We start from the raw sequence: 25381 nt of genomic DNA, 5'->3' as shown, positions 1-25381 counted from the left end.
AAGTGCTAGTTATTAAATGCTTGCTGGGTTTAGTAAAACACAGATCTCTCAGAATTAAGTAGATATGCCACCAGCAAAAAGACATATTGAATAATAAAATGCTCAGTATGCCTAGCATTGTTTTGTGTAACTCTAAATTTATTTATAGATTTTGACTTTATAATAGGCTTCAGTGTATCTCTACTTTATGGTTTGCCAATGCACCCAGAGGGAAGGTTCATTCTAATCAAATTTAGTATCACAAAAATAAGCACTGGAACAAATCAACAAACCCCTGGCATTGTAAACATTGTAAAAAGACAGATTATTATGTTGCTAAGTTTCTTCTACCTTGAAACTAATTCTCCATGGTTCAGCTCTTGCTTCCCTAACCATGTCGTTCTTCTGCCTCTTGCTGCAGTGCTGTCCTTCAATGCAGGTAGATACTGTGTGTGGGTAGGATATATGGGCAGCTGAGACAGCTCTGCATCATGTTCATGTCTGGACTCACTCATTAGGAGACAGGCCAGTGAAACTTCTCACTTTATTGAGAGATGGCTGAGAGGAGGTTCTGGAAAATAAACCACTCCTCCGTTTTTGCTCATCAAAACTTGTTGAGAGGAATCCTTTTATAGATAAGGATGGGGACACAACAATAATGACTACCTTTAATGGTAGCTTTCTGTGTTTTATCTTCAGCCTTTCATAAGCTATGACAACATTATAAATTTTTATTATTAGGAGTTTCTGTTTTCTTATATGTAGCAATATAGTAATATTGCTAAGTGGTTGGGATACATGCATATGTGGCTGCCTTTGCCCTTGCCATATGTCCTCACAGTGGGAAGCTGAGCTGTTGACACAGTGCCCCAAAATGGGAGAGTTACCATGCTGCTGTGTTAAACACACCCTGGCATTTTGTTGAAACCCTTATGTTGACGGAGGACTTCTTTATTTCCAGAAGGTGACTGTATCTGGGACATGTGGGCAACAGGAATTTGTGTGAAGAAAATTGTAACTAGGTCTAGGTCAATCCTTAACTGTAGTGTTACGTGGAATATATTTTATATACATTGATATTTATGTAATATATATAAATATATATGTATATGTATATGCTTTCTAAAATTTGAATGGTATATTTCTTCAGAAATATAATTCCTCAGAGTAAAAAGAAAGCCTTTCAAAATGGTTGTCTCTCATACAAAGATAAGAAATGCAGAAAGCAAATACTATCTGCAAAAATATTAATTGTAATGAAAATCCATAATCCATCATAAATTTTCAACAGAAAAATGTTTACCAGGAATCATAGTTACTTTTCATTGTTTTCTAATCTACTCTACCATATTCTTTTATGCCCTTTGTACCATATTCTCTCATTTGAGTGACAGACTTCATTAAATGATGTGGGAGTGTGACTACTCCCTGTCTAACCAGCCAAGACAATCAAACCTGAGGATTACAGCAGGTCTTTTCCAATCTAAATAATTCTGTAATATTGCTTCCTTTCCTGAGAGGAAAGCCTCAGTCTGTTCTGACAGTTTCCTCAACTATACTGTGTAAATGGTTTTGCGGTAACAGGATGACAGATGAGCAGTGCTTGACAGATGAGCGGTACTTGATCTAAGCAAATGTGCAAACTATTTTTCTTTTATTCCCCCCTCTTAGGTCTCCTTTCTCTGGGTTCTCAGCTGATCTGACACAGCTGTACCCCTAGAGGTGTCAGGAAACTATATTCATTTATAACAGGTTAAGCCATGATTTCTGCCAGAGAATTTTACTGTATTTGATCTTCGGCTTCATGCATTACCATGTAATGATGATCTCTTGTACTCTTATTAATTAATATCTCATTTAAGCAACACAGAGAACATAAGTACACAAACAGGTTTTAGTTACCTACAACCCCAGATAGTCCTAAAGGAACAAAGTTATTCTTTAGAGTTTAGTTCTTTGTTTTTGAAAGATGACAACTAAATCTCCAGATAAGAAAACAAATGCACAGTTACTGACACTGGACTAAATTGCTTTCCTTGTAACATTTCAATATCTCATTTACTTGGGGCTGGAAATTTCCCAGCTGAGAATCTGGCCAAAAATATAACAAAATTTGATATACAAAGAGAGTTAATCTGCTAAGAAGAAAAATGAAACTGAATGTTGCTTGAAACCCTTTTTTTTTTTTTTTCCTTCAAAAAATAGATAATCTGCGCATCTAATTTCATTGTATTGCAACTCCTTTGAGGCCATTTGATATTTAGCCATCAGGAGGACTTGCAGCATCTCTCCATAGGTGCATATAGTAAATTTCACTTTTGTGGCCAGAAAAGTGTCACTGGTGTGAGGAACAGCACAAAGACCATAAACTATAGAAAAGGGGAATTTGATTCTGTCATCTTCATGACCATGATCTCTAAGCCTTAAAAAGTTGCAGCTGGCTCTATTTCACCCTGTGTTCAGTATTGATGAAGCAATAAAAGGTGCGTATTAACATCAAGGAACCAATATTCGAATAATTGTTTAGCTGTGTGGGAGACAGCTAGGCTGCAGTCAAAAGTACATAAATTTGAAAACAGCATGCATGTCTATGGTTGGAATCTATGGAAAGCTGTCAGAAAGGGCAGGTTAAAAAAACAAAAATCATATCGTGTAAACAATCAAAACCCAGTATTCTTTCCCATGATTTATCTACTGTTAAAATTGTATTCAGTGCTTTACAGACAGGTATGATGATACAAGAAGAAATAAAAAGGTGAAGAGACTTATGCAGTGCTCAATAATGCAGAGATCACCATCTAAGCAAGCTCAGCGGGAGTATATTTTGCTCATCTGTTGCTTTTCAGTTTTGGTTATGACAGTCACAAGCCTCTGAAGGAGGCACGTAACTTTGCAAGCCCGTCTATAAGCAACAATGTGGTAAGTGATCCGTGTTAAAACTAACCACTTTTGTCTGCTGGGCTAAGCGAGGAAGGTTCCTTTGTTCTCATACGTGGCTGCGAACTAGAGCAGATGAAATGTAGGCACATTGCTGCCTTTGCAGTGAATCAGGGAGCTGAACCTGAATCTTCCACATCCCAAGTCATCACCCTGTCACCAGGGAATACATCCCTGAATGCCATTGCATAATGGGTAGAAAAGCAAGGTTTCCTGGCTCCTGCTTTGCAGGTTTGTCCAAAACAGGCAAGGGCTGTGCCTTGTGATACTTTTTACCAAAATTTCATTTCTCTGCATGTGTGTTTCTGTGTCAGAATTACAGGCATTGACTTTAGCAGACTTAGCCTGGGATTATAAAAAAAATCTTCCTGGAGGCAGACATCATAACAATTGTCCTGCTTTCCCAGCAACTCAGACTTCCTAATGAAAGTCTGGGAACAATGATTATTCCATCATTAGAAGTTAAAGCAAATCAGAAGATATACCTCAGAAAGCATACCACCATAACAGGATGACAGGCTGAAGTGGCAGTGGGGCTTCCTCTCTGATTCCCTAAGATGAATGAAAACATAGATTCAGAGTCCTGGGGTTTCAAAATCATTTCCTTCGGACTACTGTTTGTCAGGGACATTTCAGCTACTTACAGAACCACTGTTCATTTTACACTCTAGATTACATATGAGGCAAAGTCCACATCACAGCATATCATTTCTCTAGCTGGTATGAAGCATCACGGGGTGTAGATAGATGTTAACTTGTAGGAGTATCCCATAATTTACAGAAAGATTCAGCTGTTCTGTCTAAGAGGGTCAATTCCTCAGTCTACAGCCTCATTTACAACAGCAATTCTAGCCTGGATACGGATGCTTAATCTTTTTTTCATTATTATTATTCTTTCTGAACAGTAGTAATTTCTAGGCTGAGGATACGCCAAACTAATCCTTTCTTTTCTCAAAGGCTGCATAAATTATTAAGGTTTTATCTTGTTTTGTAGGAGCCACTATAGCTGATATTTGACTGGAAAACAAATAAACAAACAATAACAAAAAAAACAAAACACAAAACAAACCAGCTGACCAAACAAACAGAAAACCTCCTTTCCTTAGCTCAGCTTTAGCCTTCTCTTAAATGGCATCAGGAGGAAAGAGGGGATATATAAATCATTTATTGTTACATATTCAACTGCTGGAGAACGACAAAAAGAAAAGAAATGCCTACTGTGACAAAATGTGACCACAAATATGTACATTCATACCTTGTTTTGATCTTTATAAATAAATATGATCTATGGTCTTGATTTCTAAGGTCATGGGCAACTGAATAATCTAGCCTGGGACAAGGCAAGCTATTCCAGTTCAAAAGACCTGCAGACATGTCTAGAAATCCCTGAATAATGAGGTAATCTTAACACAGGAGTAGAAAATTTATGTTAAGGTTATTTGAGGTTGACTTCAAGCACTCAGTCCTCTTATCAGACGTGAATTTAGCCAGTTGAAAAGAGAAGGTGGGATGATCATCCTGCCATGGGAAGGAGAAGGAAAGGGCAGGAGGGTCTCATGGGACTGAGCTTGCTGTTGAGATTGTCTCTATTTCTTCTCTTCCATCTCATTCTATATGTGTCTCATCCTCATCCTCTGTTCAGTTACTGCAATATTGTAGAAATGTTATACCACTAAGTACAACGTGCAACAGCCTCTCCCATACCTGGCCTGGTGGACCTATAGTGAACAGCACAGATGGGAATTGGGTACAATAAATACGCTGCAAATTTTCTCTTTTTTTTTTTGCCATACCTTTGTTGAATCTATCTGAAGGTTATGGCTACTTACCCAGAGTTGACTGAGTCTGATACTTTTGTACACATCAAGCTTATGGCAGTTTGGTATTCCTGTTGTGAAATTTTCTGGGGTAAACTTATACACCAAGGAATGCATTAAAGATCCATTTGAAATGCAACAGTGTCTTCAGATTGTGTAGAAGCAATAAGGCTTTAAAGAAACAAAATAGATCTGGGAATGCGAAGGTTCTACATGTGCAACAGTCCCAACATAAACACAAGAGGGTTTCTTAATTAAATGTCGGGGGGGAGCGGGTGGGTAGGCAGCCTGCAATCACAGCGTGGGGTCTGGAAGTACTCTGAAGATGGCACTTTACGATCATGAAATGTGCTTGTTTGACAAAGATGCCTGCCTCCTCTTTTTAAGTAGTAATTATCTAGCTGGCAAAGGGTCACATCAGCACAACTCCTGAATTTGACTCTCAGCTGAAGCCTGCCTGGATCCCAGAAGGACCACATAAGGGTAACGTATTAAAATGAGGTTACTCTTGTAGTTTTGGTAGAACAGCTCCCTTATATTGCATTTTAGATCACAGCTTACCCAGTGCAGTTAACTTCTCCTAAGGCTGCCTATATGAGAAAGGAACTTAAAGAAAGTACAACTTAAAACATAAATAAGACCCATTGTGCCATAAATGGAAAGCAGCAACTGCTAAGAGAAAAGGCTGCCTTTAGAGCATTGCATGGCTGCTTTGTATACATGTAACAGCTTGAGCCTAGTCACACTTTTTTTTAAACACCTGTGATGGTTTTCAGTTGTTGAGGGAGCAAGACAGTTTGAGGGACACTGGGAAGGTAACAACTTAATGAAAAAAGTGCCCTGTGTGGGACAAGCAGTTGTCCAGCCCCTCTGGAAATCTTTTCTTGGTTAAATCCATTTCTAAAGGGATGTCTTTTTTTGTTGTTGTTTCTTGTTTTTTTTTTTTTTTTTTTGCTTGTTTGTTTGTTTGTTTTGTTTTGTGTGGGTTTTTTTGTGGTTTTTTTTTGTTTGTTTTGTTTTGTTTTGTGGGGGTTTTTTTGTGGTTTTTTTTGTTTCTTTTGTTTTCTTTTCTTTTCTTTTTTTTTGGTTCCCTCCCCTCACCTTGGAAGCTGTGATGATAAAGAAAAGACTTTGAAAAGTCAGGTCGTGGGCAACATATTTGTTCACAGAATCACAGATTCACAGAATGTTAGGTAATTGGAAGGGACCTCAAGAGATCATCTAGTCCAATCCCTCTGCCGGAGCAGGAACACTTAGATGAGGCTACACAGGAATGTGTCCAGGCAGGTCTTGAATGTCTTCAGAGCAGGAGACTCCACAACCCCCCTGCGCAGCCTGTTCCAGTGTTCTGTTACTCTTACTGAGAAGAAGTTTCTTCTCAAATTTAAGTGGAACCTCTTGTGTTCCAATTTGAACCCATTACCCCTTGTCCTATCATTGGTTGTCACCGAGAAGAGCCTGGCTCCATCCTCATGACACCCACCCTTTATATATTTGTAAACATTAATAAGGTCACACCTCAGTCTCTTCTCCAAACTAAAGAGACCCAGCTCCCTCAGCCTTTCCTCATAAGGGAGATGCTCCACTCCCTTAATCATCTTTGTTGCCCTACACTGGACCCTCTCCAGCAGTTCCCTGTCCTTCTTGAACTGAGGGGCCCAGAACTGGACACAATATTCCAGATGTGGTCTGACCAGAGCAGAGTAGAGGGGAAGGAGAACCTCTCTGGACCTACTAACCACCCCCCTTCTAATACACCCAAGGATGCCATTGGCCTTCCTGGCCACAAGGGCACAGTGCTTGCTACTAAGGAACACCTTTGAAGAGCATATTAATCAAACTCTCTCCGAAGGGCTGCTGTTATTCCTGCTCTGTGCTCTCTCTTCTCAACACACAGACTTCCCATCACTGTGGGACTTCCCTTTGCACATCTGGGGAAGCTGTCCCCAGTGATCAGTTCAGTAGAAATACCAGGAGACAGACAGACAGATAAGTTGCTAGGCACGCTTTCAAGAGTGAGGCTGAAAGACAAATTCATCAATACAACAGTACTGATGGGACTGGTTATTACACAAACCAGGTGCAAGACAACTGTTTCCACCTCTGTGGGACTCACTACAGAAAAGAAGTGAGAGGCATAGGTGTATGGAGGCGAGTATGTTTGTGTGGGTATCTGGATGTTTACACAGGAACTAGTTGAATCCCAAAGCTTTGAATTAAGAGGAGGGTGGTATTTTAAAAAAAAAATGTTTTCTATTCCATATTTTCATGTGATTTTTAGGACATTCCACTCTGAAACTGTGGTTGTGGTACAGGCTTGGGCTTCTCCCTGAAATGTTAATGAGGCCCGAAATGTCTTTAAGAAGTGAATGATATTGCTGTTCTCTCCTCTGATACCCAGGTATCTGTAGCTCAGAGATGCTATGCCTGTAGTATTTCTTCTCTGTAAAAAAACCAGTAATTCCTTATTAGAAATATTCAGAAATCAGTACTGTGAATCAAACAGGAATTCAAATGGGAAATTAGGAAGTTTGTTCTAAACACCATAATGTAGGAAATGTTTCAAAGGAGAGCATTACATTGAAAAAGAAGGTAATGCACAAATATACAAAGATGCAGAAAATATTTTATGCAACTTTCTAGAATCATCAAGGTACAGGCAGATTGTGTTCAATCTGTCAGAACATATTTTTCCTGTTTCCGATTAGCTTTATTTTTAAAAAAGGTTTTTGATGAAAAAAATGCATGGTTGCAAGGTCCATGTGTAATAAAACACTAAAACAGGTGTTTAAACTATAAGAAATGGGGATCAGTAGAACGACTCAATTGTTTAATGTTAAGTACTTAAATGGATTGATGGAGTGGGGCATCTTGTTCTCCAAAGAACAGAACTCTTCATTTCTTTGTTAATCACTGTTGTGTCATTCATTACAGTTATAATGAGTATTTATAAACAGTAAATCCCCTCTTTCTTATCTTTGGTCCAAAAGCATATGGTCCTAGCAAAGGAACCAAGATAACAGCAGCATAATGCAGATGTCCTCTAAATTCAGGATCCTGGCTGGTTACGTCCACAAAAGCTGAAGGGAGACTTAACAAACCTTAACATTTTATGTACCTTGGTATTGTCAAGAGGAACTAGTTTTAAAGCACATTGATTCATCTAGCCTTAGATAACCTGTAGGTAAGGGACCATTCTTTTAAGGAAAGTGACTCCTTGTCCTCAGTAATGCATTTGTTCCAAAAGCCACAGCCTATAACAAGAGATAGAACCTCTCAGGAATCTTCCAGTAAGATGTTTTTAATTGGAAAATGCCATTTGGTAGGAAACAGTACTTTCCATGAATTTCTACGTCAGTGGACGTCTTGATACAATTTGTTAAAAAAAAAAAAAATCAAGATTTTCAAACTAAAGTATTTCATTTTGAAACCATTTCCGGATGAAGCATCTTATTATGTTAAAATATCATGTAAAATGCAGCTCAGAAAGACAAAAAGGATAAGCATTGTAAAATCATATAACAGTAATATTTCATTTTTCTCAGCTATAATTCTTATTGGTTTATTTCTTTCTTTTTTTTTTTAATTAAAAAAAAAAAAAAAAAGAAAGAAAGTTGAGTGCTGGACCTGGATCATAGAACCATAGAATCATTTTGGTTGGAAGAGATCCTCAGGATCACCAAGTCCAACCATAACCTAGCCTAACTCTAACACTAAACCATGTACCTAAGAACTGGTGTAAACACCTCCAGGGATGGTGACTCTACCACTTCCCTGGTCAGCCTGCTCCAATGCCTGACAACCCTCTCAATTAAGAATTTTTTCCTAACATCCAATCTAAACCTTCCGTGGTGCAACTTGAGGCCATTTCCTCTTGTCCTATTACTTGCTACTTGGGAGAAGGGACCAACACCCTCCATGCTACAACCTCCCTTCAGGTAGTTGTAGACAGTGACAAGGTCTCACCTCAGCCTCCTTTTCTCCAGTCTAATGAGACAGAACAATGTTTAAGATTCTCAAAAATTTTAGATGAGTGGAAAATGCTATTCTTTTAGGATAAAAAATCACACTTTTTATCAGTGACATCCTGCTATACAGACAGGTCAAAACTAAAATCCCTAAAGACCAGTAGATACCTTTCTCTTGTTGATTTCATTGACACATTAAATGTTTGTCTTTTGCTTGGTCATAGCATCTTCTTCCATAATAGTTTTATGTGGACTTGAGAGTCTAAATTCCTAATTTAAAGTTCCCTTGATCCTTGCGCTTTGAACATTGTTAGTTGTGGTGTTATTTATCAAACATACAATTTTTTGAAGTTCCTGCTGAAACTGCTTCCCAAGAGAAGCCTTTTCTTCTTCAGGCCTGACAATACTATAAATTATTTTAAGATGTTATAGCCTTCTGTATTTACTAGTGAGTTATATTGCTAGTTAAAAAAGGCCCTATGTTTCTGAAGAGTCTCCTATCTGATTGTTTGCTGGGAGCAACATTGTGGAGAGAAAACTCAGCCATTGGTCTTGAGCTCTGATATCATCTCATAACAAATGGTCTCAATTAAAGGCAATTCAGTGAAGTTTATGGAAATATAGTCGTTTATCAAAACCTGAGAAAGAAATGCTTTCAGAACATGATTTCACTTCATTTTACAAGGTATAAAAAAGCATGCAGTACAAATACAATAGAAAAATAAAGTTACACCAGGCAGAAAATAACAGAATACAACACATAGAAGTCATGTTTTTCCTGCACTTGAAATTTCTTTCCCAGCTTCCTTAATAATTTACAAATTTCTGATTTACAGTAAGTACTTGAATAAATGTTCAGTTAGGTCTATCTAGTCTGTTTTGTTTCTCTAAAATCTATACTGAATATCACCTGAGTAAGAAGTTACAGGCAAATCAAAGAACCTGAAGAATTAAACAATTTTACATTGTGAAGGGAAACATGCCTCCTGTTAAAACTTGGCTGTTTTTTGAAGCATGGAAGTTAAACATCACTGCAATTAATACCATAACTGCATTCAGCTCCTTAGGAATCATAAGAAAAGGAAGATAATGACATGATAAGAAGCAGTATTTGCTACATTTGTACTCATCCACAATTTAATAGCAGTTTCATAAAAGCTACCTCAAAATCAATGCATGCATTTTGGACAGAAATTAATGTGTTACAACATAAGCATTCTTCTTAAGTTACTATTATTATAAGGTGGTTTGCTGCTTCCTTCTTTTCCACTAAATTTCTACTATCAGAATCATAGGTCCAAAGAGTTACAAGGGCTGTGAAATCTCAAAAATGCATTAATAGATTAGTGGGGTCTTCTGTGGATAAATTGCAGATCATTGGTGCTGCTCAGACAGAGGAAGTTTACTATCAGGCATTTCTAACTACTCAGTCTGAGAACAGAAGTAAATATGTGTAAACACAATATCAAGATACATCTGCTGGAAATGTGCCCATAGGAAAACAAGCTGTGAATCTTCATCAAGTTTTGCTCCTGTTTTCAGTGCTACCTAAGGATGAAGGCCATTGTTCAGCGGAAGGCAGGGGATGCTTCTTATAATGGGCCACAGCCCTGATCCAGAAAAACTCCTCTTAATTCCTTCCCTTCTTAGTAAATAACTGCAGCATGTGCTTAACACCCACCCTGTAGGACTCAGACATATGGTGAAAAGGACTTCCATGAATCAAGGCCAAAATATCTAATGTTGTATTTAAGCACCTCACTATAAGGCAGAATGGTTTAAAAATGTTTTTCTATTTCCTCCTCAGGCTGCCTGGCATGTTTTTGGCTGCTGCAAGCCAATAAATAACAAAAGTAACAATTATAATAAATAGTAAATATTTAATATTGTAAGAAATACATTGCTGAGTATACAGCATTTTGAGTGACAGATGCATGTTTGGTAGTGATATTAATTAAATGGAGAGTGCCTTGCTATTTCTTTACTAGTCACAGAATTAATCACACAGATTAATAATTCTGCCACTCACAGAGGGAAAATTATTTCTCCTCAGCACTGCTTTTCTTCTTGCTAAGAATGTTTTCAGCCAAAATTTGTGGGGACACATGAACAAGTAGCCCAGCTTCTTAAAACTGAATTTTTAAGTTTTACACATTCACTTCAGAGGCTTGCTTTTCCATTTGAATAGGATGAGGTCCTTATGCTGGGAAGCCACAAACTGTTACTCAGGCCTCTGCCTGGCGCAGTGAGGATTGCTCCTGTGATCCTGTACAATGGGAGAGGGAGTTTTTCCATCTAAACACCTCCTGAAGTATGTGTAAAACAGTAGTGTGTGAAAAAAGATCAAATATTTTTCTCCTGGTCAAGAGAAACACCTCTTGAACATGTAGGTGGTTGAGACTTGGGGGGCACAGCATAGAAATGTCTTAGCTAGTTCTCGATATAGTAGACAGAAAGGAGATTAACAGAGCAATTTGACAGGACTAAAGTAACCCGTCCTTGGGAAAGAACACTGCACACTGTCCTTGTCCCTTGCCAGACTATAAAGGAGACAAACTGACCCATACTGAACCAAAACAAAGGACAGTATTTTGTTGTTTTCACGGTTTCTGTGCTATCCCTGCAATTGCCACTGTTTTCCACGTGAAACTGATGCACATTGGATGGGTGACTTGGTATTCAGTCAGATTCCGAGCAGTAATGGGTTTAGCAGGAAAGCAGTAGTTTGAAAAGTCAGATTGTGTGTTCAAACATTTGTATTTGATGCAGCATTTTCTGGGCCATATAAAGGCCAGTTGAAACTGTATCCAGTAACAATGCTGTAGCCTACAGGATCAAAGTACCATGTAACACAAAGTGCTAAATAAATTATGGTTAGACTGCTGGGAGAGAAGGCAAGGTCACTAGCTTTCTATAAAAAAGCTTCACTTTGGAGTTAATAGTCTCCAGTAGCTTGAAATGAAGAATGCGACCAGCTAAATTGAAGCTAGTCTTTTATGCATACATTAGGTGCCAAGAGAGTTTTACATACACTCAGAGAACCTTGCATTGCCTTTTGAAATTAGGAAAACAAAGTGGATTTCCTGTGAAAATTGAAAGTTCAAAAAAATACCCTCTTGTGCAACAATTATGATACGAAGCAATTGTTTTGCAAATAAGTCCTTCTAACAACCACACTGAATAGCAAGTCACACATCATGCAGCTTTACATCAAAGTAAAATTCCCAAATTCGGTATAATTCAGCTAGAGAGGACTGATACATTTCAAGATGGGATTTGATCATTGATGAAAGACTGCATTATCCTTTTCAGGGAATCCTGTAATAAATTTGTTTAGTAAAAAAGAAAAAAAAAAGTAGCATTTTGTTGGAATTATTCTAATTAAAAAATTATTTCAATCTAAAAGCTGCTTCTTATGAAGTATTTTCAACCATGAGGGTGGTGAGGTACTGGAACAGGTTGCCCAGAGAATTTGTGGGTGCCCCATCCCTGGAAGTGTTCAGGGCAGGTTGGATGGGGCTTTGAGCAACCTGGTCTAGTAGAAGGTGTCCCCGCTCATTATTGAGGGGTTGGAACCAGAAGATCTTTCAAGTTCCTTCCAACCCAAACTATTTTATGACTCTATGATTTTCCCCACATGCAAAAATGTCTTTTTATTGGCTTTCCTTTTCTTCACCAAAAACCTGTATACAAAATCTTAATAAACCAGATGCTTCCTAACAAAATTTGAGGATCTGAGGGGGGAAAGCAAATTGACAATCCTTTTATTAAAATGAAAAGAAAGCATTTAAATGGCTTCAATATAATTAACATTTCAGACAAAATGGAAATACCCTATATTTCAGGTTTAAATTGAAGTTATTTATCTGAATGTTTGACTAGAAGGAAGAGATGAACCTTATGTTGCTTTCAGGGCTTCAAAACATCTCTTAAACTAGAAGTAGTACTAAAATATCCCTTGATGATCATCAGCAACTTCTACAAAAAACTCCATTGATATTTTGTCCATCCTGGTGGCAGTGGACAAAAATCCAGTGATTCATTGGTGGTATAGATCCTAACATACCTTCAGTCCTCCTCCTCACCATAAATTTTCCAGTATCTATTATTCTCTAAGCTCAATTAAGGGCAGCAGTGACCCCCATTAAGTAGTGATGTTCTGCAGTGAACAGGCAGTAGAAAAGTAGATTAACAAAGAGCCCGACCAAAGCTCAATGCAGTAAATCAAATTTCTTTTATACCAAAGACTGGCTGAAGCATCTCTGTTGCCTCCTGCTTGCCCTAGTCCCTGACAGACGTGGGCTGCCACCACAGTACATCAGTGCTGTCTGTTGAAGGTGTGAACCTGCCTTTGAATCAACAAGCTTTGGAAACAGCTGCAACAATAAGTTGTCCGATACCTGTTAAAGAACAGGGAAAAACTAATTTGTCAGTTCATTACCATTATCTTCCTTGTCTTAGCCAGTCTGGTCTTGAGAAAGTTATTAACATTATTATCTGTAGAGTTCTGCATGGATTCCTGAACTCTCCCATGAGCATCTAAACAAGTAGACTAAACTGCTGCAGAATTTCCCTAAGTATGAGAGGAGGAAAATGCCACAGACCCTTTCTGTTTGCTTGAGAACAGCCACACTATGTTTGGTTGGCACTTGTTCTCTCTGTTTGCTTGCAAAAATAATGAGGCCTTTTCATGTAATGTATTTTCCCAGATTATGCAGAAACATTTGGTTCCAAGCCCTAGTCCACATATGTCCACTGAAGCTGATGGATATGTGAAAGTTTATGCAAAGAGAGCTTCTGAGCCATGGAGATTTGTCTTGCCCACACTACTTTAGCTCACTGGAATTAGCCACATCTTCTTTCATACGAATTTCATGCTGAGACAACTCAATTCCAAACTTAAAATGCAAAGTGACACAGGGCAATCACCTTCAAATGAGGCTTTTCTGGCTCACATAAATGAAAGAAATGACTTATTCATATGAGTGGCCTGTTGTCAAAAGGGTTGTTTAAGCTAAGTAGTGTGGTAGCACAGTATCCTGGTTCTGTCTCCAGGTCTTTGCCTTTGACAAAAAGTAAAAGAAACAGAAAATCTGAAGTTATTCTTCCCTTGCCTCTATTTTACCAGCCTTCATCAAACAACACTTCCAAGACATTTTAGCAATAGGTTGCATTCAAACCATTGTATTTAATATTGGCTGATGTGTTCAGTCTCCATGTGTCTGTCTAATCTCTGTTTTTAACTAAGCCTTTGACCAAAAACAGTGAGATGAATACAAGAAATCATATATATCAAGTTGGTCACTAATATATCATCATGCAAGCATATCACACATGATCTTCTTTGCAGTGTAGCAGCTTCTTTCAGAGGCTCCTATACCTTTAATTAAGCAATGGCTTCAGCAGAGACTTTTTTGGCAGTAGGATCAATTGCTCTCCATCTTCAGAGCACAAAGGTGCTTTGATGGGTCTGCTGAGAGTTTGTGTGTTCATCACCTAAGAAACTCTGAAATGAGAGTGAGTGATTCCAGATCAGGGCATACAGGTTGAACAAAAGCTTCCTGCCAGAGTGGGTTCAGAACATGCTAGATGCAAACCTGTCATCTAATACTGACCCAGTTTTTTGTTTATTCCTATACCTGGGACGTTGTTTTCATTGGGGTGGGTATAGGGACTGGAACTTGTGGTATCCACTCCTTCTCCAGCTCTTCTAACTATTATGATAGGCTCCATAAAAACAAACAGCTATCGGTGATGTTATCCAGAGTTTGAACTAAAAATTTCTTTAGTTTTTTTTTAATATATATATTTATTTTGTGCATTTTGTTCATCTTGGCTTATCTGAATGGGGGACTGCACTGTCCTTTATACAGATGCAAACCTAGAGTAGCTGTGACGTTTTGAGTGGAATTACTCCACTCTGACATTTAGGGAAATGATCTGGCATGTTTTCTAAAAAACATGCCTGAAACTCTGTCCTAGATATTTAAATTTTTAGTTTATGGCAATGTATCTAGTTTATGCTCTGGTTTTTCTTGGCATTATAGTGTGGAAGGATGGGACATTTGAAAAGATTTTTGTTTTTTTTTTTTCCAAGCGTCATGAGGAAATTGCATCACAAAACATCACTGCATCTTTATGAGTACTGTTGTTAAAAAGGATATAACAGCAACAGTTACTACAATCAGGTTCCCTATGCTCAACACTGTAAATAGATCCCTTAAGAAAGAACTTTGCTACACAGACAGGTGACAAGAGAAGAAAACATAGACAGATAAGTCACTGAGTGTGTATAGCACAGGAATAAGAGTACCAGAAAGGGTACAGAAATCCTGTTTCATAAGCTGCTTTAGACAACACTCTAATTTCTCCTAAAATACTCATTTAAACTTAGACTAAAAGGTCTGATTTTTGACAGAACTCTCCTCCCAGATTTTTAAACCATCCTTCAAATCCATGAAATTATCTCCAATTTCACTTCCAATGTGACTGACACTGCTTTGGTGGTGTATGCTGCATGCAGCTCTGTTTCTTATGATTGCATAACATATGTAAAAATTGAAAATATACAGTTAAATGTGTGAATTTTCCCTTGATTCTAATAGGATCTAGATTAAATGACAGTAATAAGCAGCCCTTTGTGCACAATTCTTCCAGAAAGGTTGCAGAAGTCATACTAAAAAGCCCTCTCTCAAAACCTGTAACTTCAAAGTAAGGTAAAAGGCTCATTGTGGTTTCATCTTCTTCCAAATGCCTTATTAACTCCATTAAGCTTGAAATCCCAAACCATTCACTGCTCCTCTGATCTAACCAGCCAAAGTGTTACTTGTTCTGCTGGATGGTGGTGAGCTGGCAACAGCTTTTTGCCTTTTGCTACAGTTTTTATTTCAATTTAACCAACGCAGTTCAGCATAAAGCAGTAGAAACTGAGTCTTCATCTGCTTTGTTCATCCTCAGCAAAATTGTCAGTCAGTTCCCAGAGCCCTTCTGTTTAAACTAGTTCATTAAAACAAAGAACAACATAGGATATTTTCTACAGTCATATTTGTTGGGGAGTTGCTGCAGGGGCTCCTATGGGGAAATTGTCCTGACAGCTTTGATGCAGAAATACTGTAATATAGAGATTATAAAGTTGATATTACAGAACATCAGGTTCTTCTCTAGTGATTATAAAATATACAGTTTACCATAGCTCAGGGAACTCCAGAATTCCCCAACTCTCTTCATGGTAGACTCTAAAAATAAATAATCCAGAGTGACCAAAAAAAAACCAAACAAAAAACTCAAGTAAAACTCTAACAGATTTAATAAAGGAGTGATAAGTTATTAGAGGAAAACAGATGGAATCTGCATTCTTAGGTTTCACTTCCTTCTGCACCTATTTGTGTCTGGTATTCATGTATTCATGTCATACATAGGTTGTAATTGGTTCAGAATGATTTTAAATAATTTTTGTGGTTTGATTTTTCAGTGGACAAAATAACTTTTTTTTTTTTTAGTGAAATTATGTATGTATCATAATGGAAACTTATTTAATCATTTTAATAGTAATAGGATTTGGTATATGTTTTTGACATGTCTATATTTTACTTTAACCTTTGGATCACAAGAAGCAAAACATTCTCCAGCAATATGTCAATTAAATATTTCATCTAGTGCTAACACCTATAGGTAGTTGAGCTCAACCCACTATACCCTTCCATTACCTTTGTCATGCTTTTTTCCCCATGCTGATCAGGCTCAGCAGTCTTCCTTGTGCTGTTTGCTCAGTGATTTCACTTCTTCCTTTCCAATCTTTTCTGCAAACTCATTTAGCTGTGCTACCCTCTCACTATAGCTGCCTCCATCAGCACTATCTGTTCCTACTCCTCTGCTAAATCAGTAAATAAGTAAACAGTTGAGAGCTGTGTAAAACAAAAGTCATATGATCAGCTTTCAGTGAAAAAAAATGATCTCTTCTCATATTTATTCTCACCTCTCTTAGCTCTGAAAGTCCATTATGGATAATGATAGAAGAAATTGAAATAGCTTCATATTGTTTAGTTTAGAGAGAAGCAGAGTTAGAAAAATCACAATATAGAGAGACATGACCTGAGGAAGGTAAATCTGACATTCTTATTTACTTTCTCAGAACAAACAAATTATTCTGTCCAGATGTAAAATGCAGAGGATGAATTACTGCTCCACAGAGCACGCTCTGGGGCTTACTCCCATGAGATATTGAGGGCAAGATAAAAATGCTGCTTACAGAATTAACCAATATAAGCATAATGCCATGAAGAAGGAGTAATATGGTGGTGAGCAGAACAGCTAGCGAATGTGTGGGGGGTCTTCCTTTATTTATTACAAGTCCCCCTGGCCCTGTCAGTTCTGCTTACCCACCCCATGTTAGACTCTGTAACTATGACCAGCCAATATTACTCTTAGGCAGCTCAAATTGCCTAAACCAAGGTGAAATTAAACTGGAGGTAATTGTCCATGGATCATTAATTTCCCAAAGAGTGGCAGACAAATACCTAGGAGACTGGTCCCAACAACCAGATCCATCTTTTATTTTTCTAAGCCTCTGACTATGTTTTAAGAAATGGGGACATAAGGAGTTGGAAAGGAGGATGGATCCCTGCATCTATCTTGTTGAAATCACCATCAAGTTTAGCATGCACGGGTGTCCCCTTGGTCAATAAGCCTAACAGGACACAGATCAGCTCACGTATTTGCATTCCAAAGATGCTTCACCAGTTGAGAGGCAGTGGGCAGTGACAGAGCACAGACACTTTATATGTCTTCCTAACAAATGCAGGACACCACTCTGAAAAATGATCAGTCCAGTGCGTCTCATGGCCATTAAAACAATCATGAAAGAAAAAGACTTTGATAAGGAAATCCATAATTCATGCACCTCTTCTTAAGATCTGATTTGAAGAAACTGGAACATGATATTGTTAATATTTAAGATAAGATTTGAAGATGAAAGGAACAGGTGTCTGAGATAGTAGCCTTAGATTCTTTCACATGCTGCACTCAGAAGAGAAATCTGTGACTTTACTTGTAATGCAACAGGTCATCTTATAAACAGCTACAGCCAGATGAAGTGTTACCTTTGATTTTACATGGCCATAAACTACTTGTAAAACATTTGTGAAATTTCTACCCTTGGGCCCACTTTCTGGTAGAAGAAGAAAACAAACAAACAGCCAAAAAACCCACCAACTCAACCCCCCCCCCCCCAAACAACAACAACAACAAAAATGAACCAAACAAAAACAAACAAACAAACAAAAAACCCCTCTGATTTTCAGAGAAGAAAACATCAGATAGCCTATGAAAAAAATGAGAACACAATTTAATATGAACTGATTGCACAGGTAACATCAATTTATATTAGAACCTAATGGTGTTGCTCATTTACAAGGTTATTATAAATCTCACTGTTTGTAGACTATTTCCTAAAGTTTTCATTTTTTTTTCAGAATCAATAAACCACAATGTTTTACAAGTTTTGATTACAAAGCAATAAGGGCCAGCACTGGCAATGTACATTGGTGAAGGTTAAGATATCCTTCTAAGAACTAGGAACTGAAATCTCATTCAATGCTTTTCTTGATTTTCTTGAGGATGTAAGTGGGGTATTATCTCAGCATTCAAAATGAAAAGGGAACAAAAATATATAATCTTTTTCTCTGTTAATCTCGTTTGTGTTTTGGTTTTTTTGGGTTTTTTTTCAGTTGTTCTCCAAAGAAAAGAAGGACTGCAAGAGGTAGCTTCATCTTACCCTGCTCCAAAGATCCCCCAGAAGAGATGTCAGCTCTGTGTGCCCAGACTCAGCTTTTACAGCTTCTACCTAAACCCCCGGGTATCGTGGGTAAGTTTGAGATCTGCACTCTTTACAGTTAAAGCCATAGTCAGGCTATCTGATTTCAAAAACCCTAAGTCACGGTTATTACAGAGTGCTTTTACTGCAAACCTTTGCTTTCCAGCTGTATATATTTGCACTGAGACTCAGACCCACCATTACTCATCTGCCACTTCCTAACATACCAGATGACTGCTATAGTAGCTAAAATATGAAGTCTCTGCACAGTTCCATATTAAATGCAAGGGATACAGAAAAAGAACAATAGTGTGCTCACCTGCAGCTATGCAAATAATAAAGGCAAAGTGTCCCCTAACTTCAGTTTGGACAGTCTGGAGAGTTTGGACACACATTTGCTCATTTCCCTCCTTTCTTCTCTTCCATCTTTTGTGATATTGACATTAAACATTTTAATTCAGTCAGTATCCATTAGCACAGTATTTATCTGAAAGTTTAGAACTCAGATTAACAAACAGCAATTACTCTTTAACAGCTTTTGCTGGGTATTTAGAAATGACTAACAACATCCAGAAAGGTTTTCTACATGCCTGCAGATTCTCTCCAGGCAGAAACTGCAAGGTTCAGTTTCAAGTCTGACTACAAAATGCCTGTCATCTACCTCTAGGTGAGATCTCAGAACAGAATAAACACAGAGCCTGAAAAGCCTTCTATTTCAGTGTTGTTAGTTTCTTTTCTTTCCCATCTTTTCTCACATAGCCCATATACATGTATTAGTTACACTTATTAAAGTCTAGAGCACCACTATGTAGTCAGTGGAATAATCAAAGATCAGTATCACCATAACCAAGAGCACAATATAATTTGTTATTTTCTATTGACATAAGAAGCACCATGAATATTTACAACACTGAATAAATACATTGCACTTAGATAGTGCTACCTTGTATTTCTAAAGTGCACTACAGATACATAAATGTGCTCATCATAATAGACAAAAAGAACAGCATTCATTTCTAATGCAGAACATCTCAATATGTCAGACTTTTTGGGAAACTGCATGAAAAAATCTAAAAATCTTTGGAGAATTCTGGTTTATTAAGTGATTTGCTGGACTTGTATAAGCATATGCATATAGACAGGAAATTTCAAAGACAAAACCTCTAATGCATTAGGCCAAATTCTTTAACAATTTCTTAACTGAATTCTCAGACTGCTAAGGTTCACATTTTTTGGTTTTAATCTGGGTACTGTCCTCTTCCATTTTATGCAGATATAGTTGATTATAAATACAGACACATACACTTGCACAAAGATTCTTAATAAAAGATGGTGAATAAAAGCTTTTATGAAGGTCTGTGTGTACAATTTATAGCAATATGCCAAATGAGAAACAAGAAAGCTGGCAGGAGTTTCTCCCTTCATCTGTTTAACAAGAACAAAGGAGATAGTGGAAGATTACACACAAAGGAGATTTTAAATGCAGAGTACAATCTCTAAAACAAATCTTAAAATAACACCTCACTTGTACAAAGCAGACAATTCAAACCCGACTTGAATAATCAGTTGCTCATTTTAAAGAGGGAGATGTTTATCTAATGATCTTTCTCCCCCTAAGTAGATTATCTGACCTCTGTGAGGGATGATCTTTGGGTTTCTCTACCAAGCTCAACAAGTCATTTACTAATTTTGTTTCTGCATCATGTGCTTGTTAAACAGTTTGGCACTTGAGAGATTAAATGTGGATCTGACAATACCAACCATATTACAGCTGGAGTCAGGTATTTTTTCATACAAAGCCGCTTTTCTACCAATTCCCAGCTGAAACTTCTTAGATAATGTGCAAAATAGTACATTGAATTTTCTCTTGTTCTCTGCAATAGAAACAGAAGTAAAGCTCAATATCTGGTGGCCCCAAACCAGCCAAGACACATCCAGGTCATCACCCTTGTTGACAAAAGGACAGAACCACTATGCAACAATGCCAAAAAAATATAGACAACTCCTTTTTCTACCCACAATAGGGAAAACAAACAAAACAAAGCTAAACAAACAAAAAAACAAAACCAGCCAACCACCAACAACAAAAAAAACCAAAACACATTCTTAAGCTAGAGGAGGATGCCCATAAGGCACAAGGACATGAGCAGCAGGAGGGGCAGTCAGAGAGGACCTCTCCTGAGCCATCTGCTCCACCTCAGCTCAGCTCTGTTTCAGTCCCACTGTTGTGGCTGGGAGGGGTGGACTCTTTCAACCTCCTGAAACCTCCAAGCGGTTTGAATCCTGGAATCATGAAAAGACAGCCAAAATTTGGCTTTTGATAAAAACATAAAATGTTTCTAGATGCCCCAGCTGACAGCTGACAGAGTTGGTGGTGTCAAAGGCCAGTCTTCATTCCTCCTCATCTTCCCAGCTCTACTCTGTTGAGCCCCAGAGAACATATATTTCTTAAGGCCTTTTTTCTCTTGAGCAGCAGGGTGGTGCAGAGCTGTCAGGTCCCTCAGCTTGGGAACACAGCTTCGTTTTCAAGTTTCTAAAACTGACAAAGAATGGGCCACAGGCTCAAAAGATGAACTTTAGTTTGTCCCAAGATATGCGAATGTTAGAAGAAGCAGCTTACTACACATGCTGAGATTGTCTGGGGAGGGAAAAGTTGTTGCAGCTTGTTGGTTGCTTTTCTTTGCTGAGTGGGAGGAGGATTGTGAATTCAACTAGATGACCTTTAAAGGTCCCTTCCAACCCAAACTATTCTAGGATTCTAAGAGGTTTTTTTGTGTGTCTATATTAACATGTTTCCAAATTTGATGGGAATGATGGAGATTCTTATGGAGAAACTTGGAAGCATGACTGAGTTTAACTGATATCTTTGCAGGAGCTAGTGAGAGCCCAAACAGCAACTCAGAGGAGGAGGGAACTGGTCATACTGTAAAACTGTTATGAACTAAGAGGTTTTCTCAACACTTAGTGAAATTCTGCCTGTTGCAAGACTTGCTGCCCACATTGCTCTCCACACTGGTACAAGGACTCCCTGGATCTGCAGTCCAAGTATTCAGGCCTGAGCTCTCTGTCTTCTTATGTGGTCTTCTCCCTCCTTATGGAAATGGATGAAGGCCCCAGCGAGCGTTAGAAACTTGGCTGTGTGGAGCATGTGCTGTCCAGGTTATGCCAGGTACTCCAGGGCCTTAATATGTCCTGTTGTTAGGCATGTCACAAGCTACAGAGCTGGGTAAAAGCCTGAATCACTTGTTTAATCAAAGGATATGTCAGGCCCAAGATTTTTTTAAATTTTCATTTTAAAGTGATCATAAATAAACACACACTTCCAGATTTTATAGTAATATTCAAAGGCTTAATAATCTGTAGGGGATGGATTAGCATTCCCTAATCCACTTCAGATTAAATGAGCAGGTTGAACTCAATCCACTTTCCTTAATGGTTTAATGAGTCTGTTTGAAACAGATTAAGGAGAGGTCATGCAACCTCTGTGTTTAGGAGAGGGACAGTACAAAACGTATAATACTGATTTGCAGAAAGACCATCTATTTAAATGCTGTGCTAATCAGTGAAAAGGAATCAGGGTTGCAGTGATTTTCGTGTTAGTAGTTTTAATAGTTTAGTTCAAACTTTAAAGTGTGAGGTAGTTGTCCCTCTTGTTAAAACCTTCCTGGTCTGCCCTCCATACCATATCTCTTACCAACTGAGGAGAGGCCAACTCATAATTCCCACTCTGTCCTCATCTTCATTTTACTCATTAAATTTTCAAGCGAGCACTTTGCCTGCCATTCTGTCCTGCTGTCTGGGAAAAGTTTCCCAAAGATCCCACAAAGCCACTTCATTGTCCTCTGTCAGTTCCTCTGTTAAAGTGTTTTTTAAAATGTTTTTCAGATACACACAAAAAATATTGACAACAAGTAAATTGTGACACCATGACACATCCTGCTATAAAATATTCTGTTGTATTCTGTTTTGCCATTCACCTATTTTATTTTATTTTTTCATGGAATTGGAATGAGTGCCTTCTTTTGGTTCCATATTTTTATATTGTGTTCACAAAGTCTTGCCTCAAGTCTAAAATTTATGAAGACTGTGATAATACTACATAATGATCAGGAGAGCATGAAATACTCCATGCCATTTATTCTCCATGCATCTGGGATCTTGCCACAGGGATATCAAAAGAACAGTGCATGCATTTCACATACAGTTTCTATTTGATGTTCCAGTAGTTTTTTTGTGAGAGCTGGGTTGTTCAGAAAGTGTTTCTGGCAGACAATGCTAAAATATTCACCAGTCTCTTGATCTAATTCAAACTCACATTTGCAAATTGCTTTCTTACTTCCTAATTCTAAATGTCAGATAGAAAATAATAGGTGTATACCACCTTAGTATTTGCTGTGCCACTTCTTTTAGAATATTGGAATTGCAACGTATGTGCATTTTTAAGTGTACTCCAATTATCTGCAGCTAAACAAGGGATATCTATAGTGTTAAAATACCAGCATGCTGACATACAAGAATTACTTCCTGGGAATATTTTATTTCTGGAGATGTTTGATACAATTGAATATTTTCCTGAAACATGAGAAATTGGGATTTTCCTGGTTTTAGGCCTATATTACACAGTACAGCTCTGTGAAAAGGGTGCCAGTTAGACTGTTGGACAGGAATTGCTGAAGATGAGGCTTTGCAACAGCCTAGAAGTATGTTCTTACTGCATGTTTTCTTGTTCAATGCTTGTCTGGGATCTCTGTAAGTCTCATATGTAGTTTAGTATCATTGTTTTTCAATCAATAAAACCATTTATATCCAAGATCCTCTCCAAAAGCAGACTTTATGATCTTACTGAGACTGGCACAAGCAATGAAGACACTCTATTTTATTGATGATTTCTTGATCTCTGTCATAATTACAAAAGAATAGTAACAAACCAGGAAGTTGCTTTGCAAGTCAACGTCAGCTTCTGTTGCTCGGATTTTGTTTGGTTTTTATCTTTTCAATATATTTTGAAAAATAAAAGGAAAAGATGGTATCTGAAAGGTCTATTCAAAGAGTGAATGGAGTTTTAGCAGAATACCTGAGAACATGCATAAATACAAGGTCATAAGTAGTCCTGTTGAGTCACATTTTTGAAGTTTTCTTGCGGTTAAGTGTATACGCTTAAACCGGGGTGAAAGAGAAGTTTGTAAGGCAGCCAAGCAGCTGTGGAACAAGACTAGGAGGCAACAGTTCATCTTCCAATTTCTCCTGTGAACAGAGGCTGTTATAGCAACTCTGCTCTTGCTTGTTCTATCCTGATTCTGTTCCTACTGACGTTAAGGTGGGATTTCTGTAGATGAATGCATTGTGAGCTAAATCAGGCCCATTGTATCCATATGCTTACCCTGCAGGTAAAAACAGAGACAGTGATGTTCTCTGCTTGGCTGTGAAGGATATGTGCAGGAGCTGACAGAGACACATTCAGTTAAACCTTTTTAGGAGACTTGTGACTCCTTAAATTTCCAAATTCTTGTTTCCAGCTCTATTCCTCTCTTGCATGAGTCAGTGGGCATGTAAATAAATAAACTGATACACAAACCTCTGAATTTCTTAATAAAATGTAAATTGATAAAATAGATTAAATAAAGAACAAACTTCACACATTAATCACTAAGAGATTAGTGAGTGATTTGCAGTTTCTAATGAGAAAATGGAGGAATTGTTTTACTAAAAAATCCCTGAAGAGTTATTGGCATTCCTCTGCTGTAGTGCTGAACCTGTGTGGTACATATCACAAAGCGATGCTTTATCAATTGGGACACACCCTGATTTCCTGATTAACGGCTTGCCACATTGGTTAATTGATTTGCTGATCCAATAACTTGGGGCAGATCAGCATCGTCTTGGCCACATCATGCTTTCAAACTCGAGACCAAACTACACACAGGTTCTGTCTTCACTCAATCCTTTTTGACAGCCAGTGACATACCATGTATGTTCCTCCAGCATCCTGTTGTTGGTGCCACAAATCATATGGGGCAGTTTTGCTATGCCTGACAGGCTGAGATTTGATGGTGGGTATCTTCAGACCAACAAATAATCTGGCACAGCCAAATTAAGAGTGTGGTCTGTCATCTGTGGGGTATTAGGAATCAAATACGGTTCACACACTTCTTGCAACCTCCAGTCTGCCTTCCTCTGCTAAAGCATATCAGCTTCTGCTGATTCTTGCAGGTTTTTGTATTCAGTGATATCAGACAGGTGGCTGAGACAGGGCAAGTGCCTTAAGCACAATGCCACTGCCGCTGGTGACTGCCTTCCCCATCTGAAAGTAATAGATCAACTTCCTGTGCTATAACACTCCTGACAAACTGTACTCAGAAATATGGCCATCTTGTGGCCACAGCAGAGATATGTTGCTATTATCAGAGGTGATGCCTTTCTAAGGCCAGTAACAGTTAAAAAATTCTCATTAGGAGTACATACCTGGCACAACGATGTGGTTCAGCAGAATTATTCCTCCCACTGTGTTTTAAAACAAATTTCATCACTTGGTTCTGCTGGGACATAAAGGCCCAGATCCTTGCTTGATATAAATCAGTGTAGCACTCTTCAAATCAATAGAGCTACATCAATATACACCAGCTGTGGGAGCCATTAGACTTACACCAGGACAAGAGCTACTCTGAACTGCTGCATTTTTTTCTGCACATAAGCAAGATGAAACTTAAGGGATATCATAGAAGTTTTTCAAGACTTTAGAAATCCAAATTCCTTTACTGATGACTAGTTATTCTAAAGTTATTTTAAAGAGAAATTTCCCCATAGGCTTTTGTGTAGAGGAGTTTTAGCAGAACTGATAGAGGAAAGTAGGATAAATGTGCAAAAATCAT

At 38.0% G+C, this 25381-nt stretch overlaps 1 protein-coding gene across 1 annotated transcript in view; it reads left to right on the top strand.

Annotated features, from left to right (window-relative positions):
* CNTNAP5 (contactin associated protein family member 5) overlaps positions 1-25381 on the top strand; it is a 557878-nt gene that overhangs the window by 236094 nt on the left and 296403 nt on the right. The window contains exon 4 of the mRNA XM_082057253.1: positions 18440-18563. The gene's annotated coding sequence lies outside the window, so the exon portion shown is untranslated. The remainder of the gene's footprint in view (positions 1-18439; positions 18564-25381) is intronic.

The sequence above is a fragment of the Streptopelia decaocto genome (assembly GCF_964273445.1).
Source record: "Streptopelia decaocto genome assembly, chromosome: 6".
NCBI lineage: Eukaryota > Metazoa > Chordata > Aves > Columbiformes > Columbidae > Streptopelia > Streptopelia decaocto.
This window is presented reverse-complemented; position numbering and strand designations above follow the sequence as displayed.